The 20,251-nt window shown below is 41.0% G+C and overlaps 1 protein-coding gene and 1 non-coding gene across 6 annotated transcripts in view; one reads left to right on the plus strand and one right to left on the minus strand.

Annotated features, from left to right (window-relative positions):
- Nucleotides 1–20,251, minus strand: part of LTBP1 (latent transforming growth factor beta binding protein 1) — a 418,216-nt gene that overhangs the window by 390,039 nt on the left and 7,926 nt on the right. The window lies entirely within an intron of this gene.
- On the plus strand, nucleotides 19,748–19,854 carry LOC118906535. Its single transcript, XR_005022517.1, has one exon. It is a non-coding gene; the product is annotated as a U6 spliceosomal RNA (small nuclear RNA).

The following is a 20,251-nucleotide window of genomic DNA, read 5'->3' on the forward strand; positions in this document are numbered from 1 at the left end:
CACGGAGAAATTAAAACCTTTACAGACAAGCAAAAGCTAAGACAATTCAGCACCAGCAAACCAGCTCTACAACAAATGCTAAAGGAACTTCTCTAAGTGGGAAACACAAGAGAAGGAAAAGACCTACAATAACAAACCCAAAACAATTAAGAAAATGGTAATAGGAACATACATATCGATAACTACCTTAAACGTAAATGGATTAAATGCTCCAACCAAAAGACATAGACTGGCTGAATGGATACAAAAACAAGACCCATATATATGCTGTATACAAGAGACCCACTTCAGACCTAGGGACATATACAGACTGAAAGTGAGGGGATGGAAAAAGATATTCCATGCAAATGGAAATCAAAAGAAAGCTGGTGTAGCAATTCTCATATAAGACAAAATAGACTTTAAAATAAACACTATTACAAGAGACAAAGAAGGACACTACATAAAGATCAAAGGATCAAACCAAGAAGAAGATATAACAATTGTAAATATTTATGCACCCAATATACGAGCACCTCAATACATAAGGCAGATGCTAACAGCCATAAAAGGGGAAATCGACAGTAACACAATCATAGTAGGGGACTTTAACACCCCACTTTCACCACTGGACAGATCACCCAAAATGAAAATAAATAAGGAAACACAAGCTTTAAATGATACATTAAACATGACGGACTTAATTGATATTTATAGCACATTCCATCCATAAACAAAGAATACACATTCTTCTCAAGTGCTCATGGAACATTCTCCAGGATAGATCATATCTTGGGTCACATATCAAGCCTTGGTAAATTTAAGAAAACTGAAATCATATCAAGTATCTTTTCCGACCACAACACTGTGAGACTAGATATGAATTACAGGAAAAATCTGTAAAAAATACAAACAAATGGAGGCTAGACAATACACTACTTAATAACCAAGAGATTACTGAAGAAATCAAAGAGGAAATCAAAAAATTCCTAGAAACAAATGACAATGAAAACACGACAACCCGAAACCTATGGGATGCAGCAAAAGCAGTTCTAAGAGGGAAGTTTATAGCAATACCATCCTACCTCAAGAAACAAGAAACATGTCAAAAAAACAACCTAAGCTTACACCTGAAGGAATTAGAGAAAGAAGAACAAAAAAACCCCAAAGTTAGCAGAAGGAAAGAAATCATAAAGATCAGATCAGAAATAAATGAAAAAGAAATGAAGGAAACAATAGCAAAGATCAATAAAACTAAAACCTGGTTCTTTGAGAAGATAAACAAAATTGACAAACCATTAGCCAGACTCATCAAGAAAAAAAGGGAGAAGACTCAAATCGATAGAATTAGAAATGAAAATGAACAACTGACACTGCAGAAATACAAAGGATCATGAAGGATTACTACAAGCAACTATATGCAAATAAAATGGACAACCTGGAAGAAATGGACAAATTCTTAGAAAAGCACAACCTTCCAAGACTAAACCAGGAAGAAATAGAAAATATAAACAAACCAATCACAAGCACTGAAATTGAAACTGTGATTAAAAATCTTCCAACAAACATAAGCCCAGGACCAGATGGCTTCACAGGCGAATTCTATCAAACATTTAGAGAAGAGCTAGCACCTATCCTTCTCAAACTCTTCCAAAATATAGCAGAGGGAGGAACACTCCCAAACTCATTCTATGAGGCCACCATCACGCTGATACCAAAACCAGACAAAGATGTCACAGAAAAAGAAGACTACAGGCCAATATCAGTGATGAACATAGATGCAAAAATCCTCAACAGAATACTAGCAAACAAAATCCAACAACACATTAAAAGGATCATACACCATGATCAAGTGGGGTTTATCCCAGGAATGCAAGGATTCTTCAATATACGCAAATCAATCAATGTGATAGACCATATTAACAAACTGAAGGATAAAAACCATATGATCATCTCATAGATGCAGAAAAAGCTTTCAACAAAATTCAACACCCATTTATGATAAGACCCTCCAGAAAGTAGGCATAGAGGGAACTTACCTCAACATAATAAAGGCCATACTTGACAAACCCACAGACAATATCATTCTCAATGGTGAAAAACTGAAACCACTTCCACTAAGATCAGGAACAAGACAAGGTTGCCCACTCTCACCACTATTATTCAACCAAGTTTTGGAAGTTTTAGCCACAGCAACCAGAGAAGAAAAAGAAATAAAAGGAATCCAAATCGGAAAAGAAGAAGTACAGCTGTCACTGTTTGCAGATGACATGATACTATATATAGAGAATCCTAAAGACACTACCAGAAAACTACTAGAGCTAATCAGTGATTTTGGTAAAGTAGCATGATATAAAATTAATGCACAGAAGTCTCTTGCATTCCTATACACTAATGATGAAAAATCTGAAAGAGAAATTAAGGAGACACTCCCATTTACCACGGCAACAAAAAGAATAAAATACCTAGGAATATGGGCTTCCCTGGTGGCGCAGCGGTTGAGAATCTGCCTGCCAATGCAGGGGACACAGGTTCAAACCTTGGTGTGGGAGGATCCCACATGCCGCAGAGCAACTAGGCCCGTAAGCCACAACTACTGAGCCTGCACGTCTGGAGCCTGTGCTCCGCAACAAGAGAGGCTGCAATAGTGAGAGGCCCGCGCACCGCGATGAAGAGTGGCCCCCGTTTGTAACAACTAGAGAAAGCCCTCGCACAGAAACGAGGACCCAACACAGCCAAAAATAAATAAATAAATAAATAAATAAATAAGCTCATTTGCAAAAAACCTAGGAATAAACCTACCTAAGGAGACAAAAGACCTGTATGCAAAAAACTATAAGACACTGATGAAAGAAATTAAAGATGATACAAACATATGGAGAGATATACCATGGCCTTGGATTGGAAGAATCAACATTGTGAAAATGAGTATACTATCCAAAGCAATCTACAGATTCAGTGCAATCCTTATCAAACTACCAATGGCATTTTCACAGAACTAGAACAAAAAATTGCACAATTTGTATGGAAACACAGAAGACCCTGAATAGCCAAAGCAATCTTGAGAAAGAAAAACAGAGCTGCAGGAATCAGGCTCCCTGACTTCAGACTATACTACAAAGCTACAGTAATCAAGACAGTATGGTACTGGCACAAAAACAGAAATAGAGATCAATGGAACAGGATAGAAAGCCCAGAGATAAACCCACGTACATATGGCCACCTTATTTTTGATAAAGGAGGCAAGAATATACAATGGAGAAAAGACAGCCTCTTCAATAAGTGGTGCTGGGAAAACTGGACAGCTACATGTAAAAGAATGAAATTAGAACACTCGCTAACACCATACACAAAAATAAACTCACAATGGATGAAGACCTAAATGTAAGGCCAGACACTATAAAACTCTTAGAGGAAAACATAGGCAGAACACTCTATGATATAAATCACAGCAAGATCCTTTTTGACCCACCTCCTAGAGAAATGGAAATAAAAACAAAAATAAACAAATGGGACCTAATGAAACTTAAAAGCTTTTTGCACAGCAAAGGAAACCATAAACAAGACGAAAAGACAACCCTCAGAATGGAAGAAAATATTTGCAAATGAAACAACTGACAACGGATTAATCTCCAAAATTTACAAGCAGCTCAATATCAAAAAAAGAAACAACCTAATCCAAAACTGGGCAGGAGACCTAAATAGACATTTCTCCAAAGAAGATATACACATTGCCAACTAACACATAAAAGAATGCTCAACATCACTAATCATTAGAGAAATGCAAATCAAAACTACAGTGAGGTATCACCTCACACCAGTGGCCATCATCAGAATGGCCATCATTAAAAAATCTACAAACAGTAAATTCTGGAGAAGGTGTGGAGAAAAGGGAACCCTCTTGCACTGTTGGTGGGAATGTAAATTGATACAGCCACTATGGAGAACAGTGTGGAGGTTCCTTAAAAAACTAAAAATAGAACTACCATATGACCCAGCAATCCCACTACTGGGCGTATACCCTGAGAAAACCATAATTCAAGAAGAGACATGTACCAGAATGTTCGCTGCAGGCCTATTTACAATAGCCAGGACATGGAAGCAACCTAAGTGTCCATCAACCGATGAATGGATAAAGAAGATGTGGCACATATATACAATGGATATTACTCAGCCATAAAAAGAAACAAAATTGAGTTATTTGTAGTGAGGTGAATGGACCTAGAGTGTGTCATACAGAGTGAAGTAAGTCAGAAAGAGAAAAACAAACACCGTATCCTAACACATATATGGAATCTAAAAAAAAAAAAAAAAGAAAAAGGTTATGAAGAACCTATGGACAGGACAGGAATAAAGACGCAGACGCAGAGAATGAACTCGAGGACACGGGGAGGGGGAAGGGTAAGCTGGGACGAAGTGAGAGAGTGGCATGGACTTATATATACTACCAAAGTAAAATAGCTAGCTAGTGGGAAGCAGCCGCATAGCACAGGGAGATCAGCTCGGTGCTTTGTGACCACCTAGAGGGGTGGGATAGGGAGGATGGGAGGGAGACGCAACAGGGAGGAGATATGGGGATATATGTATATGTATAGGTGATTCACTTTGTTATACAGCAGAAATTAACCCAACATTGTAATGCAATTATACTCTAGTAAAGATGTTTAAAAAAAAAAAAATGTGTTGGCTTGCAGAAACTACCACACCGTTGTAAAGCAATTATACTCCAATAAAGACGTTTAAAAAAAAACATGTTGGCTTAAACTCTCTATAGTTACAGGTATTTATGTGGGCAAATATATAAAAAGAAAGGTAAGCAAGTATGAGATCATATTTTGTCTTGTAACTTTGAGCAACAAGTTCTGTGATAGGAGATAAAAAGCAAAATGAGTAACAAATTCAAGCAAAAGAAAATAAGCACTCTCTTCTTAAGTCAAAGTTTTGTCATCATACTTTCAAAAATCTGCCACAGCTATCTTTATTAACTGCGTAATCCTACTTGGAGCCAGGGGTAGTAGCTATTATAATCTTTGAAAGTAAACTGTTTATCTGTGAGTGATGAACTGTCCACCGTGAGCGATGAACAGATGCCGGCGCTTCCCAAGAGAAAGGATGCCCCTCAACTGCCTTACACAGTTAAAGAGGTAACTAATCTCTTCGTGCAAAACTCTGACATTCACCTTCCTTTACGTGGCACCCAAAAGCTTAGTTAATTTGTCTCAGATGAAAACGCTGCACAGACAGGTAGACTCCTAACACCAAACTGAGTCATAAAAATGACTAAGGAAACGTTAGGACTTTTCCCCACACGGCTGCTTTGCAGTGCTGTGCTATGAATCAGACAAGGTATCTGAAGAACACTCCCACACACACGTTCATTTATTTAGCAGTTTATAAAACAGTCATCAAAGAGGGTATTCAAGAAACCTAGACGAAAAGCATCCAAATTCATGAAAATGTGGTTAGTGACCCAGATACCACTCTTCATGTAAACAATATAAGCAAATAGTAAAGAATAATATGACTCCAAACCGACAGTGTTAAGCTTTGGGAAACTCACTCCATGTGTTTCCAATTGAAATTTTTAAACTGGAACTCCCTTAGAACTTGATGGAAAAGTTACTCATACTAAACTCACACTAAAAAATATGTTTTTTTACCTCCTCTATACTTTGTCTCCATATGATCTGATAAAAACAGTCATCACTGGGTTGAAATCTGAAAATTAAATGTGAGCTCTAGAAGCACTTCAGGCTGGCAGAACACCCAGAGATCATGATAATACCCAGTAGACCTGAAGAGATTGTAAGCTAATTGGCCTGAAACCTCTGCAAACTGCGTAGATACAGAATATCGGTGGGCACGATAAGCATCCGATCAAGAAAGCAGCTCCCAAAATGGTAAAATGCAGGACTTACACTTGGTTATTACTATTCTTGCTTGGAAATTAACAATAGCTAACACTTAACCTACTGCTAGGTAAATGGTTTTTAACAAGGGTTCCCACATTTTCATTTTGCACTGAGCCCTGCAGATTATGTAGCCAATTTGGTCCTGTTATGACCATTCAAACCCTTAGATCCAGCAAGACCTAAAGCCAGCATCAACCTCAGGCCTCCCAGTTACCTGGCAATAAAGAGCCTCTTTTCCTTCGGCCAGTCTGTGTAATGTCCACTTACAACCACAGAGTCCTGCTTAACTCCGCCTCAGAGTCCGCCCTCTCTCGCACCACGCCCTGCAGACGCCCACTCCACTTGGCTCCAGCTGCCTCTGCATTATCCTCCAGTCAATGTGCTCACCAACATCATCCTAAAAGTCCCAGCTGATCCCCTGCCCTGAGAGTCTAGACTTCCCTCAGAAATACAGATGAATCAAATTCAATCTTCTGTGTTTATAAGACTCAATTGTGCCAACAGGGTCAGAAAGATGTGAAAGATTCATTCACTCAAAAATATTTTTTGAGTATCTACCATGTACTAGGCACAAGAATAGAAAAGAAACCTTCTGGCACCTGCAACTGAGAGCAGAAAACACCCTCAGAAGGCTTCAAATTATCTGTGACCTTCCTTCAGGAACAGATGGGCAGAGAATCTTAACGGTGTGGGAAAGGGAAAAAAACTGATCAAAAGCCAGATATGGAAGGGATGGAAAAGAGAACACTCTGGTCTTCCCTGCTGTTTCCAGAAGAAACCAAGAAGTGCCCCTGGAGGGTTACACAGGGCACCATCCACCCCTGAATGTCTGCATTCTCACCCCTCAACATCCCCAGACCTGCCTACAAGACCTCTGCCACCCCACTGGGGCCTGGAGCCTGGAGCCTAGAGGAGAAGAGAATTTGATTTCCATTCTCACATCCTGGCCCCGCAGGCCCACCAGCCAAGCCCACTCTACAGGTACACCTGAGTTAAAACAGGCCAGAGAAACTGCTCTCCTGTTTTTGAAAAACCATCAGGAAAGGAGATTTCATAAGATCACAAGATCAGAGAAGCCCTTCAAAGCCACGTGTTATACCACCAAGCTGAGTGATGAGAAACATCAGGAGAGATGAAGGGGAACCTGAAATGTATTCAGATCCAAAAAAAGAGGCTTGGCCAAAAGCACTTGTAATATCAGCAGTGTTATGAGATGATCACTGGCAATAAAGCAGAAGCCGACAGTCTTGTGCTTGTTCAGGTACACACTGGAAAGAAGATACACACTGGTCCTCTTTGTACTGACATATTTAGGAACTCAGAGCTGTGGGTGAGGCCATCCTGTTATGGACACCACCTTGTAGCATGGTAGGTACCTTCTGTAAACAGCATCCTTGGAAAGGGTCCTTAGAGGACCTCATTTGAGTGCCCTCAGCTAAAGGCTAAAAACATAACAAATGTAAGCTGCTGTCTTCATTACCCACAAGTCCCCCTCAATAAGAAAAAAAAAAAAAAACTGGCTTAGAAGAAAATTATTCAGGACTATTTTGACAATCTGGCTTTATGATTCAGTGATCCAATATAGGACTTGAATGAAAGGGAAAGATTATCAGAGGATGCTTCAGAGCCCTTATGATTTTGTAATTTTATTGTTCTTAAAATAAAATGTCATGCTGTCCACTTTGGCCATAGAGCTTACCCCTTTAATCTATGAGGGTGCCTTATTCATCTACTGCAATGGTATTCTTCCTCTTCAATAAAGATGTGTGGTTAAAGCAAATCCAAACCCTCCAAAAGTGAAAACCCCTTTTCCAGCCAAACTGTAAAGTCAGCACCATCCATTACCTGAACGAGAGGTTTTCCCACCAACAGACTCCCCAAGTCCAAATTCTCTCTATCCTCAAAAGCCATTTCAAACAATTTCTACTCTAATATTCCCCCAAGGGAGAGCAACGTCCTTCCCTCAAAGCCCCACTACTCCAGACTGGGAGCTACTTGAAGGTACAACCATGTTTTATTCATGTTTGCATTTCCAGTGCTGGGAAAGTGGATGACACATAAAATGTGATCACTAGGTGCTCGTTAGATGAATGAATGAGACTTGGGGCTGGGCTGCTCTTCCGGCATCTGCACATTCTTCCTTGTATCAATTTTCTAGTGGTACCTAACGAAGTATCACCATTTCAAAGGCTTAGAACAATACACATTCATTATCTCACAGTTTCTATAAGTGAGTAGTCTGGGCACAGATGAACCCAGTCCTCTGCTTCAGGACCTAGCTCTTCACAAGGCTATAATCAAGGTGTCAGTGGGGCTGCAGTCTCATCTGAGGCTCAAGTGGGGAAGAATCTACTTCCAAGACCATTCAGGTTTTTGGCAGACTTCATTTCCTTGTGTCTGTCAGACTGAGCACCCCAGGTTCATACTGGCTACCAGCTAGAGACAGCCCACAGCTTCCTGCCACATGGTCCTCTGCATAGGCAAGCCACAAGCCCAATAGGGCAGCATACTTTTTCCAAGCCAGCAGGAAGTCTCTCACTCCAGTTGGCTAAGATGGAGTCGTATATAACACAACAAAGGCAAAGAAATGACATTCCATCTCCTTTCGCATATTCTATTGACTTGAAGCAAGTCACAGGTTCTTCTCACACTCAAGAGGAGGGAATTATACAAGGGTGTCACTCATCAGGGGTTACCTTAGGGTGTGTCTGCCACACTCCTAGTATTAGGATCATCTTGTCCTTTCCACTAGACTGTCAGCTCCACAGAGCAGGGTCTTCTTAGCCCATAACACAAGGCCTTCTATATAGTAGACAATTTATAAAAAGTTAAGTGAATTAAAATGAAAGGTTAAGCAAATGTAAGATATAGGCCTCTAAGGACATATACAGAGAGATAACTCAGCTATAAAAATGTTAACAGTTGTTTTAAAAAAAAAGTGTTTACCCATACTGAGACAGAAGGAGTGAAAACTAATTATTTTTTAAATTCATATTTTAAGCCATTCCTGAAATTTGGGTCTTTTCAAAATTTTAGCACCATTTTCTAGTATTATGGCCTTGTCTACATGATATTCAAACATCTGAATGTTTTATCAAAAGTAACATGTAGGTATTTGGAAATAACTACATGTTTGGGAAGAAAAGACAAAATATTTACTTTTAACCACATGTAACTATTACCACAGTAACTGATGATTTAAATAAGCTACCTTCCCCCCTCCAAAAAAAAACTTTCTACTTGGAGAAGAAATAAATATTTTTTAAAAACCTAATTTTTCTTCCATATGCAGATAAAGTGTTTTTGCATTCATTATTTTGCAGGAAAAAAAAAAAGATATGGGATGGGGAAAAACAGTCCCTATTTCACAGGACAAGCAAAGCAACTCCTCATTCACTCTTTTTCTACAAAGGTTCCTAGTCTTATTATAGGCAATTCTTTTCCTAAATACACATCTCATAAAAGTGTGTGTCATTGCTGAAATTCTCAACTGGGCAGTTTCCAAAGATCTGATGCATTCCTCCAGTGACTTCCAGGAATGAGTCAGCAGGACCCCAAGGAATGGCCAAGCAACTCTGCCTTGTCCATTCTCCATCTGAACTTCCTCATCTTCACACAAGAAAGCTTTGTCCCTGCCAATGCTGAGGGCATGTTCTGGACCACAGCTTGCTCTTCATTTCACTTCTAAACTATCTTGGAAACAAGTAACAGCACCTGCCTCCAAAACAAGATGTCACATTCACTCCTGTTCCTTTTATTTATTGTGTAATACCTTTCTCATCATTCCTTGCCTGCGACATCTTTTATTCCAGTATACCCACTTTAAACCCAGGGTCCTCAAGCTTCCATGTGGATTAGTCGGCTGGGTGCTTGTGAAAACGAGGGTCATGGGTCACCCCTGGGGGTTCCACTGTGGTAGGTCTGGGGTGGGGCCCCATAACCTGCATTTCTTTTTTTTTAATTGAAGTATACTCGATTTACAATGTTGTGTTAGTTTCTGGTGTACAGCAAAGTTTTTCAGTATATGTGTGTGTGTGTGTGTGTGTGTGTGTGTGTATATACACTATATATATATATGTATATATATATATATTCCTTTTCATGTTCTTTTCCATTATGGTTTATTATAGGACATTGAATACAGTTCCCTGTGCTATATAGTAGAACCTTGTCATTTATCTATTGATATTTTATATATAGTGTTTGTATCTGCCAATCCCAAACTCCTAATTTATCCCTTCCCCACCCTCTTTCCTCTTTGGTAACCGTAAGTTTGTTTTCTATGTCTGTGAGTCTGTTTCTGTCTCATAAGTAAGTTCATTCCCACAACTTGCATTTCTTATACATCCCACAGGGGGTTGTGAGACAGAGGGGATCCACACACCACACAAAGCTGATAACTGCAGCTCTGAAGAATATGAAGAAGTGATTTCAGCATTGTCCACAGTAAAGAACAGAACTAGGAAGGCCCAAAGGTACAAAACTCACGTTCACTGGATGGCAAAACGGCTTCTCCAAGTCTCCTCGGTCACCGTGCAGAACAGACTGTGTGTCAATGTGCACGGCTGCACCTGCTCAGGTCCAGAATTCCCACCTGAGACAAGGGAATCGCTCCATTCCGTTGGGAAGGGGAGAAAACACACAAGCTTCTAGTCCCCAAGGCCTGGAGCCCAAAGGAGCCAATTTCCCTGTACTCCGTCTCCCCCTTGGGTGATCAAAGAGGGGTGCGGGGGGGACACAGAAAGGGAGGAGGAGATGGGTTTAGCAAGAGTAGTGGTTCCCAAACCACAGCTATAATGGCACCCCCTGGAGGGCATGTTAAAACACAGAGTGCTGGGCCCCAACCTCAGAGTTTCTGCTTCAGCGAGTCCAGGGTGGGGCCTGAGAATCTGCATTTCTAATGAGTTCCCAGGCGACGCTGCTGCCCCTGGTCCAGGGACCATGCTTTGAGAACCCCTAGGTCTATGAAGTGCCATTCAAGCAGTCTGTATTATAGGAAGGAATGGAGCAATTTTACCAGAGAAAGAGCCTCTAACACTCAATATTGAGCATTAAAAACTGTCACCCAGGGAGGTTTGCTGAAATATACGTTCTCTCATAACAAAAGGAACAGCTTACTGACATAATCTCGGTAGCCACTGAGTTAAATGAATTTCAGCTGGTCTTTCCCTCAAAACAAATGTGACTTGTAATGCTTATTAATCAAGCAACTAAGGGTCTACTGTATACGCAGAACTGCTGGGTAGGCCAACTTCCCAAAGGATACAAAGTAAAACAAAAACAGGGTCCCTGCCTTTAATTTATCATCTGCATTATTTCACCTCCAATTACTGAGAAATTTTGGACTAAAAACATAACCTTTTCACTATCACAATAAGAAAGAAACGGAGCTTTCTCAAAAGAAGAAATCTTCGTCTTTGCCTGCACTCTACTTTTAGGAGAATAAAGCAAATCACTCGTGCATGTGGACGGGGAATTAAAGTGGAGATTTAGGTATTTTTGCTTATTTTCAAGCCAACTTCCAGGACGTGCCCCCAGAGACCATAAACGGGATGATCAATGTAAAGATGTGATACACAAGATCTGTGACCCCCAAAACTTACTGAAATACATTAAGCATTCTAATTTTCTTTTATATATATATATATATATATTTTTTTAATATTTATTTATTTATTTGGCTGCACCAGGTCTTAGTTGCGTCACGCTGCATCTTTGTCGCCGCGTGCGGGGATCTTTAGTTGCAGCATGTGGGCTCTTAGTTGCGGCATGCATGCGAGATCCAGTTCCCTGACCAGAGATCAAACCCAGGCCCCCTGCATTGGGAGTGCGGAGTCTTAACTGCTAGACCAACAGGGAAGTCCCAAGTACTCTGATTTTCAAGAAAAGAAATATACCAACACATTATAGAAAAAACATTTTCACCAACAATTGAAAAGTTTTCACAAAACAGCCAGAAAAACTTTATTAATAATATCACCTTATGTTTATAGGGCTCTTCTGTGAAGGATGTTCATGAACCTCATTTTATTTGATCTTAACTGCAAAGGGTGGTATTAACCTCATTTACAATCAGGAACAAAATCTCCCAGCAGAGGCTACCTTTGCACCTATCTCGGGCTCACCCCACCAACAATAAGTTAGATGGGGTGGAGGCACTGAAGAAAACTTCAGAACAGAATTCAAATGTATTCCAAAAATTTTACACTCTTACTTTAACACATCCTAACTGCTCTCTGTCAATTTTCTACAAGCACAAGATTGGGATTTTTATGTTTAAAGTTTTTTAAAGGATTTAACGTTTTATTTTTTATTTAGTACCATGTGAAGATCCCCCCTAGTTTGCTTTTCAACACAGCAGTGACGAAAGACTTTTTTTTTTTTTATCCTCAAACTTCCATCCTAAGTCTTGGCCTCATGGCTCTGGTGAGAGTGTCACCTTCTGCCAGAGCTCAGCAGAGGCACAGAGGCCCAATCAGCATGGGGCTGGTCTGGCGATCTGGGTACAATGCAGGCAGTTAGACTGCAACAGTAATTTGTGTATGGCCTTGGGTACTTACTATTCTATATGCGGCTTTTCTCATCAATAAAAATTAACAATAAAGGTGATTCAATTTTCTATTTAAAACGTTATTTTTCAATTAACATTCAGAAATCTGTTGCATGTCTTTACACTAACAATGAAATATCAGAAAGGGAAAGTAATAAAGCAATCCCTTTTAAAATCACATCCAAAAAAAAAAATACTTAGGAATAAACCTAAGTAGGTGAAAGACTTATACATTGAGAACAATGAAACATTGAATTGGAAGAATTAATACAGTTAAAATGGTCATACTGCCCAAAGCAATCTACAGATTTAATGTAATCCCTTATCAAATACCTATGACATTTTTCACAGAACTAGAACAAATAATCCTAAAACTTATATGGAACCATGAAAGACCCAGAATTGCCAAAGTAATCCAGAAGAAAAAGAACAAAGCTGGAGGCATAACCCTCCCAGACTTCAGACAATACTACAAAGCTATAGTAATCAAAACAGCATGGTACTGGCACAAAAACTGACATATGGATCAATGGAACAGAATAGAAAGCCCAGAAATAAAACCACACACGTACGGTCAATTAATCTTTGACAAAAGAGACAAGAATATACAATGAAGAAAAGACAGTCTCTTCAGCAAGTCGTGTTGGGAAAGCTGGACAGCTGCATGTAAATCAATGAAGTTAGAACATACCCTCACACCATACACAAAAATAAACTCAAAAGGGCTTAAAGACTTAAATATAAGACATGACACCATAAAACTCCTAGAAAAGAACATACCCAAAACATTCTCTGACATAAATCATAGCAATGTTTTCTTAGGTCAGTCTCCCAAGGCAATAGAAAGAAAGGCAAAAATAAACAAATGGGACCTAATCAAACTTACAAGCTTTTGCACAGCAAAGGAAACCATAAACAAAATGAAAAGACAACCTATGGAATGGGAGAAAATATTTGTAAACAATGTGACCAACAAGGGCTTAATTTCCAAGATGTACAAACAGCTCACACAACTCAATAACAAAAAGAACAACGACCCAATCAAAAAATAGGCAGAAGACCTAAATAGACATTTCTCCAAAGAAGACATACAGATGGCCAATAGGCACATGAAAAGATGTTCAACATCACTAATTATTAGAGAAACGCAAATCAAAACAACAATGAGGTATTACCGCACACCAGTTAGAATGGGCATCATCAGAAAATCTACAAATAACAAATGCTGGAGAGGGTGTGGAGAAAACACCTACACTGTCGGTGGGAATGTAAATTGGTGCAGCCACTATGGAAAACAGTATGGAGGTTTCTTTAAAAACCAAACATAGAGTTGTCATATGATCCAGCAATCCCACTCCTGGCCATATATCTAGGGAAAACTATAATTTGAAAAGATACATGAACCCCAATGTTTATAGCAACACTATTTACAATAGCCAAGACATGGAAACAACCTAAATGTCCATCAACGGATGAATGGATAAAGAAGATGTGGCATATATATACAATGGAATACTACTCAGCCATAAAAAAGAATGAAGTAATGCCATTTGCAGCAACATGGATGGACCTAGAGATTGTCATACTAAGTGAAGTAAGTCCACTTACTTACTTCCACTTTATACATGGAATCTAAAATATGATACAAATGAACTTATTTACAAAACAGAAACAGACTCACAGACATAGAAAAGTAGTGCTGATAAATACCAAATCCTGTATTGTGTTTATTCCTTAATAATAAAATCTACTTGCATTTGTAAGTCCGCTATTTATGGCTTTCCACAGCCTACAAGACCTGACTGGGGATCCAGCCCTGTCTCCCTTATCAGCTATTACTCTAGCCTACACTAACAACCCCACAAAACTCACTTCTGGGTCCCTGTACAGGGCCAGGCCTATTCCCACCCCAGGGCCTTTGTGCTAGTTGTTCTCTTGTCCAAAAAGGCTCTTCCACCAGACCCTTTCATATCACACAGGTCTCATAAACCACTTCCTTACAGTGACCTTTCCTTACTCCATCCCCCTTCCCCCGGCCCCCAACACTCTCTATCCTCTTGCCCTGTTTTATTTTCTTCATAGAAAATAAAACCTTAACACCTTCTGTGTGCCAGTACCTAGCACACAGGGACTCAGTGAATGTACAACAAATGAATTCATTCATTCATTCCTTCCATAAAAGTCTATGTGCTTACTAGGTACCGAGGATAAAAAGATGGTTATGGTATTGATCACTACCCTCACAGACAGAGCTCACATCAAGCCGGGAAGCACACATCCACCAGTGCACACACACAACAGTGATACAATGTGAAAAATGTGTAATATAGATAGCTAGTGGGAACCCGCTGTATAGCACAGGAAGCTCAGCTTGGTGCTCTGTGGTGACCTAGATGGGTGGGATTCGGTTGGGGGGTGGGATTCGGTTGGGGGGTGGGGGTAGGTCCAAGAGGGAGGAGATATATGTATCCATATGGCTGATTCACTTCGTCGTACAGCACAAACTAACACAACATTGTGAAGCAATTATACCCCAATTAAAAAAAAAAAAGTTAAGACGGAAGAGGATTTGTATGCCCAATATTCACAAGAATGACTTGAATTAGGTTGGGTGATGAATGGCCCTATCCCCATTCATTTCATTCAGCTTGAAAAAAAAATCTGAGGAGTTAATTAATTGATCTGCTTGAAACTTCACAGCTAATGGTAGAGACAAAAGCGCTCCCACTCTTGAACCAATGTAGCAAATGATTCATCAAGGTGAGGTGGTACCTCTTAGCCGACTTAAATGGCTTTTACAATGAAACATGTTGAAGATGCTAATTGTTAACTGCCCACTTGATATGGTGTTAAATGTAACACATATGGGTGAAAGGATAGAGATTCTACTTTTATTTTATAGTTACAATAATAAACTGAAGTTCCTGCAAGATTGAAAGGGAGATTGGAATTGTTTGGTAATCCTATAAGAAATACAAACATTTTAAAGTCTACAAAGACAAAGGATCCTTATTATTATATTTTCCTTATTTTGTGATCCTCTTTTCCTCCAGTGGCTTTTTGCTGGTTACATCTTCTTTCCCCTGTGAAGATTCTCCCTTAATTCATTACCAAAGTATACCTCTGAAGGTTCCCCTCCAACCATTCAGTTCTCACCTTTAAATAACTGATGAGTAAATTGACCACATAAACTTCAGTTAAAAACACCTTCCTCCAGGGACTTCCCTGGTGGTGCAGTGGTTAAGAATCCACCTGCCAATGAAGGGGACACGGGTTCGAGCCCTGGTGTGGGAAGATCCCACATGCCGTGGAACAACTAAGCCCGTGTGTCACAACTACCGAGCCTGTGCTCTAGAGCCCACGAGCCACAACTACTGAGCCCAAGTGCCACAACTACTGAAGCCCACGCGCCTAGAGCCCGTGCTCCACAACAAAGACACTGTAATGAGAAGCCCACGCCCCGCTCACCACAACTAGAGAAAGCCCGCGTGCAGCAACGAAGACCCAATGCAGCCAAAAATAAATAAATAAAACAAATTAAAAAAAAAAAACCTTCCTCCAATTTGTCTTCCCATCCACTGACCAAACTCATCCTTCCTCTGGTCCAGCAGAACCAAGAGCATGTATTAAAAAACCAGCCCATCCATCTCCTAATTTACAAAACACGACATTTCGCAAACTGTTTACTTAGGTGCATGCCAACAATATTACTCAAATGTAGTGGAGTGAAAAAACCACAGGGAATAGTGTAGTTGGCCAAGAGCAGCACTTGGGGATCTAAAATTACAAGGAAAATCATACAACATTCATTTTACTTAGTCCCAAATCTCTATCAGATGATGTTTAGCAGAAAGATTCTAAAATTGGCAGTGAGAAAGGAAAAGCTGTCTTAAAGTTTGGGCCATGCCAGGGTAGCCTTCAGAGAAGGAGGAGGAAATGGAATAAGGTGGTGTGTCCTTGAAAAGCTGTCATAATAAGCAGTGTCTGTCGGGCAAGGGATAAGCACACAGAAAAAATAGAAGAAAACCAAAGGAGAATTATTGCCCAAAGGTGAGAGGAAACAAAAAAGGAAGTAGAATTCTTTATGTAGCATTTAGAGGATAGTATTTACAACACAGCAAAATCAGAGATGCTGGTTCAATTCAATTCTACTCGATTCAGTTAGCATTTGTACTATGGCAAGGAACAGAGCCTGGGTACTTAAAATAACACAAAGAAAATCCTGCAGGACTTCCCTGGTGGCACAGTGGTTAAGAATCCGCCTGCCGATGCACGGACCAACACAGGTTGGATCCCTGGTCTGGGAAGATCCCACATCCCGCGGACAAATAAGCCCATGTACCACAACTACTGAAGCCCACGCGCCCTAGAGCCCGTGCTCCGCAACGAAGAGTAGCCTCCGCTCTCCGCAACTAGAGAAAGCCTGTGTGCAGCAATGAAGACCCAACGCAGCCAAAAATAAATACATAAATAAATTTATTTTTTAAAAGTGTTCTTAAAAAAGAAGAAAGAAAGAAAATGCCGCTCCCCAGGAGCTCCATGTTGATGGGGAGGCAGACGCCCCTCTACCCTGGGCCAGCCACAAAGTAAGAGTGAAAACAGAACGCTCCCAGAGAGGGGAAGAGAGAGCCATGATTTTCACCAGGGGATCTGAGAAACACCAAGAGGGGTGTGTAAAAAGCTGAGGTGCCCAGGAGGGAGAGGGTCTAAGCAAGCAAACAGGAACCCCTGAGAGCTCACATTTGTCAAATACTGTTGTGCGGGGGGCAGGGGGGGCAGCTGCTCTCCAAGAACTCTTTGTATATTACTTCATGCAGTCCCCCAACAAGCCTCTGAATGATGGCACAAACCATCATCACACCTGTCCTGTGAATGGGGTAACTTAGCCTAGCCCCAGCTCTCACAGTCCAAGGTCACATAGTGAGGATGTGTTGACAAAGTGTTAACATCAAGTTAGGTGCCTTGTATTCTAACTCCAGAGACTGAACTTCTAACCATGGACCTATACTGCCTCTAGTTCAGGGCAAGCAAAATTGAGGCCTAGTAAGGAGAGAGAGAAAGAGGAGGAAGGCAAGAAAGGCGGGTCAGGTGGGACGGTAACAGGTAGCATCTCCTTCTTGTAACCACATTGTCTTGGGTCTAAATGACACTGTGCACACAGATTCTTGGTGCCCAATGGACTGTGCTTACATGAAATGTTCAATCCTTAATAATAAGCTAGGCAAATTAACAGGTGCACGTGAGCTTATACAAATACAGCTCTGATGTACTTTTCCATAAGTACCAAAACAACCAGTTTGTGTCACACCAACAAATTATGTACTATTTTCTCTCCCCTAGGAAGATAGGAAACATCATTAGTAAAACATGCAGATAGAGCAAGATAACCCTGGTGGTGCAGTGGTTAAGAATCCACCTGCCAGTGCAAGGGACACGGGTTCGATCCCTGGTCCCAGAAGATCCCACATGCCACGGAGCAACTAAGCCCATGCGCCACAACTACCGAGCCTGTGCTCTAGAGTACGTGCACCGCAACTACTGAGCCCACGCACTGCAACTACTGAGCCCACGTGCCACAACTACTGAAGCCCGCACGCCCAGAGCCCATGCTCCACCAACAACAGAAGCCACCGCAATGAGAAGCCTGTGCACCGCCATGAATAGTAGCCCCCGCTCGCCACAACTAGAGAAAGCCCGTGTACAGCAATGAAGATCCAACACAGCCAAAAAAAAAAGAGCAAGATAAGACCATAGTTTCTCCCTTATCTGTAAATTATTGTGCTTAATTATCATATCAGGGTGGTTTTAAAAACATGAGCCTGATGAGCAGCTGCTGGATATATTATTTTCTGCATTTTTGTGTATTTAAAATATTTTATAATTAAAAATAAAATATTTAGTGGAAAAAGCACCCAATGTGTTCCGAAGTGTTTCAACCTTTTTTAAACCCACTTTATTTAACCACCTATGTATCATTAACAATTTTGCAAGTGTCCAACTCTTATAAAATTACATGTATTTATCATTCAACTAACTAAAGAAAAACTGGGTGTAATAACCCTGTATGCAGCCATCTTTGTACGTACTATTTAAAACTGACCTAAAGCAATGTTTAGAGGGCTCCCGCCTTGACAAGTTTCTAAATTGCTAAGTGTTAGGCTTGGCCTTCAGATTCCCACACAAAGTGTCATAAATATTGCCCAGGACAGGGTTCCTTCTGGATCATTGTTTCTCAAAAGGTGGGCCACCTCCATCAGCATCACCTGATGTGCTTATTAAATAAAAATCCCAGAGACTCTGATTCAAGAAAGCAGTTTAACAAACTCCTCCAGGGACCAGCTGCACATTCATGTTTAAGACGCACCATAGAATCTCTTTAAAGCAGACCAAGTGGAGATGGCCAGAGGTATAACCAAAATCACCAGTGGCCAATTCCTCACAGTTTCTGCTCCCTGAAGCCGCCAGAGCTCCTGAATTAGGGAAGAAGCCGCATTAGATCCACAGTCACAGACTATGTGGGAGGAGTGCAACTGAGCCTCTGCCCACCCACCCTGGGGTCATTGCTAGGGAATCCCTGACTGCCTCAGGGGTGGCCCAGCTCTGAGTAGCCCACTTCTCAAGCCCACATGCAGAGCATCTATGGCCTTCTATTATGAGTTGAATGGTTCCCCCCACAAAGAAAGCTATGTTGGAGCCCTGATCCCTGGTACCTTAGTTTGTGACCTTATTTGGAGATAGGGTCCTTACAGAGATAATCAAGTTAAAAATGAGGTCATTAGGGTGAGCGCTAATCTGATACGACTGGTGTCCTTATAAAAAGGGGAAATTTGGACACAAAGATAGACATGCATAGAGGGGAAATGAGGTGAAGAAACACAAGGAGAAGACAGCCTTCTGCTAGCCAGGGAGAGAGGCCTGGAACAGATCTTCCCTCACAAGGAACCAACCCTCTCGACACCCTGATTTTGGACTTCTAGCCTCCAGAACTCTGAGACAATACATTTCTGTTGTTCTAAGTCACCCAGTTTGCGGTACTTTGTTACAGGCTTGGGAAATCACACAGTGAATTTAGGCAGTGAAAGCCAATCCAAAGCAGGGCTGTCAGGAGAGTCGAAGACCAAGACCTCAAGAGAGGTGCTGCCACACTGGACGTCCAAGAAGCCTAGGGCAGTAGAAAGAACAATAAACCAAGAGCCACAGAGCTGGGGTGGGGTCTGAGCCCTGCCCCCTATTTAAAAAGGGGGTAATAAATCATGGCTGCCTGGTCTACACTCCCAGGGTGTGAAGGTCAAGAAAATGCTCTCCGGTGCTGGCTTCGGCAGCACATATACTAATATTGGAAAGATACAGAGAAGATTAGCATGACCCCTGCACAAGGATGACATGCAAATTCGTGAAGCATTCCTTTTTTTTTTTTTTTAAAGTAAAAGAAAGAAAGAGAACGCCCTCCACAGGCTCTAAAGCACTGCACCAACTACCCTCCCCTCATCAGCAGCTCCTCAGCCTGTGCTCTGACCTTGGTCAGTGTTACAAGAGTGGTGACACCGCCCTAGCGCTCCTAGTTGCCCTGTTCATTGCTAGAAAGAATTTGGAAGCAAAATCTGCATTTTAGGAAAATTTATTTGAGCTCCCAAACATGTTTGAGTATGTTTGGAATATCCAAGACAACAAATAAAAACAGGCTCAGAAACAGCAGACTCCTGTGGTGGCCAAAGGTCCTTTGAACAAGTCAGGCTTCCTAAGGGCCAAGGGTTCACCGGGCAGAGAAACACTTCACTAAAGCAGGCCGGGCAGGGGCGGCCGGGCGGGG

Source organism: Balaenoptera musculus, chromosome 13 (assembly GCF_009873245.2).
Source record: "Balaenoptera musculus isolate JJ_BM4_2016_0621 chromosome 13, mBalMus1.pri.v3, whole genome shotgun sequence".
NCBI lineage: Eukaryota > Metazoa > Chordata > Mammalia > Artiodactyla > Balaenopteridae > Balaenoptera > Balaenoptera musculus.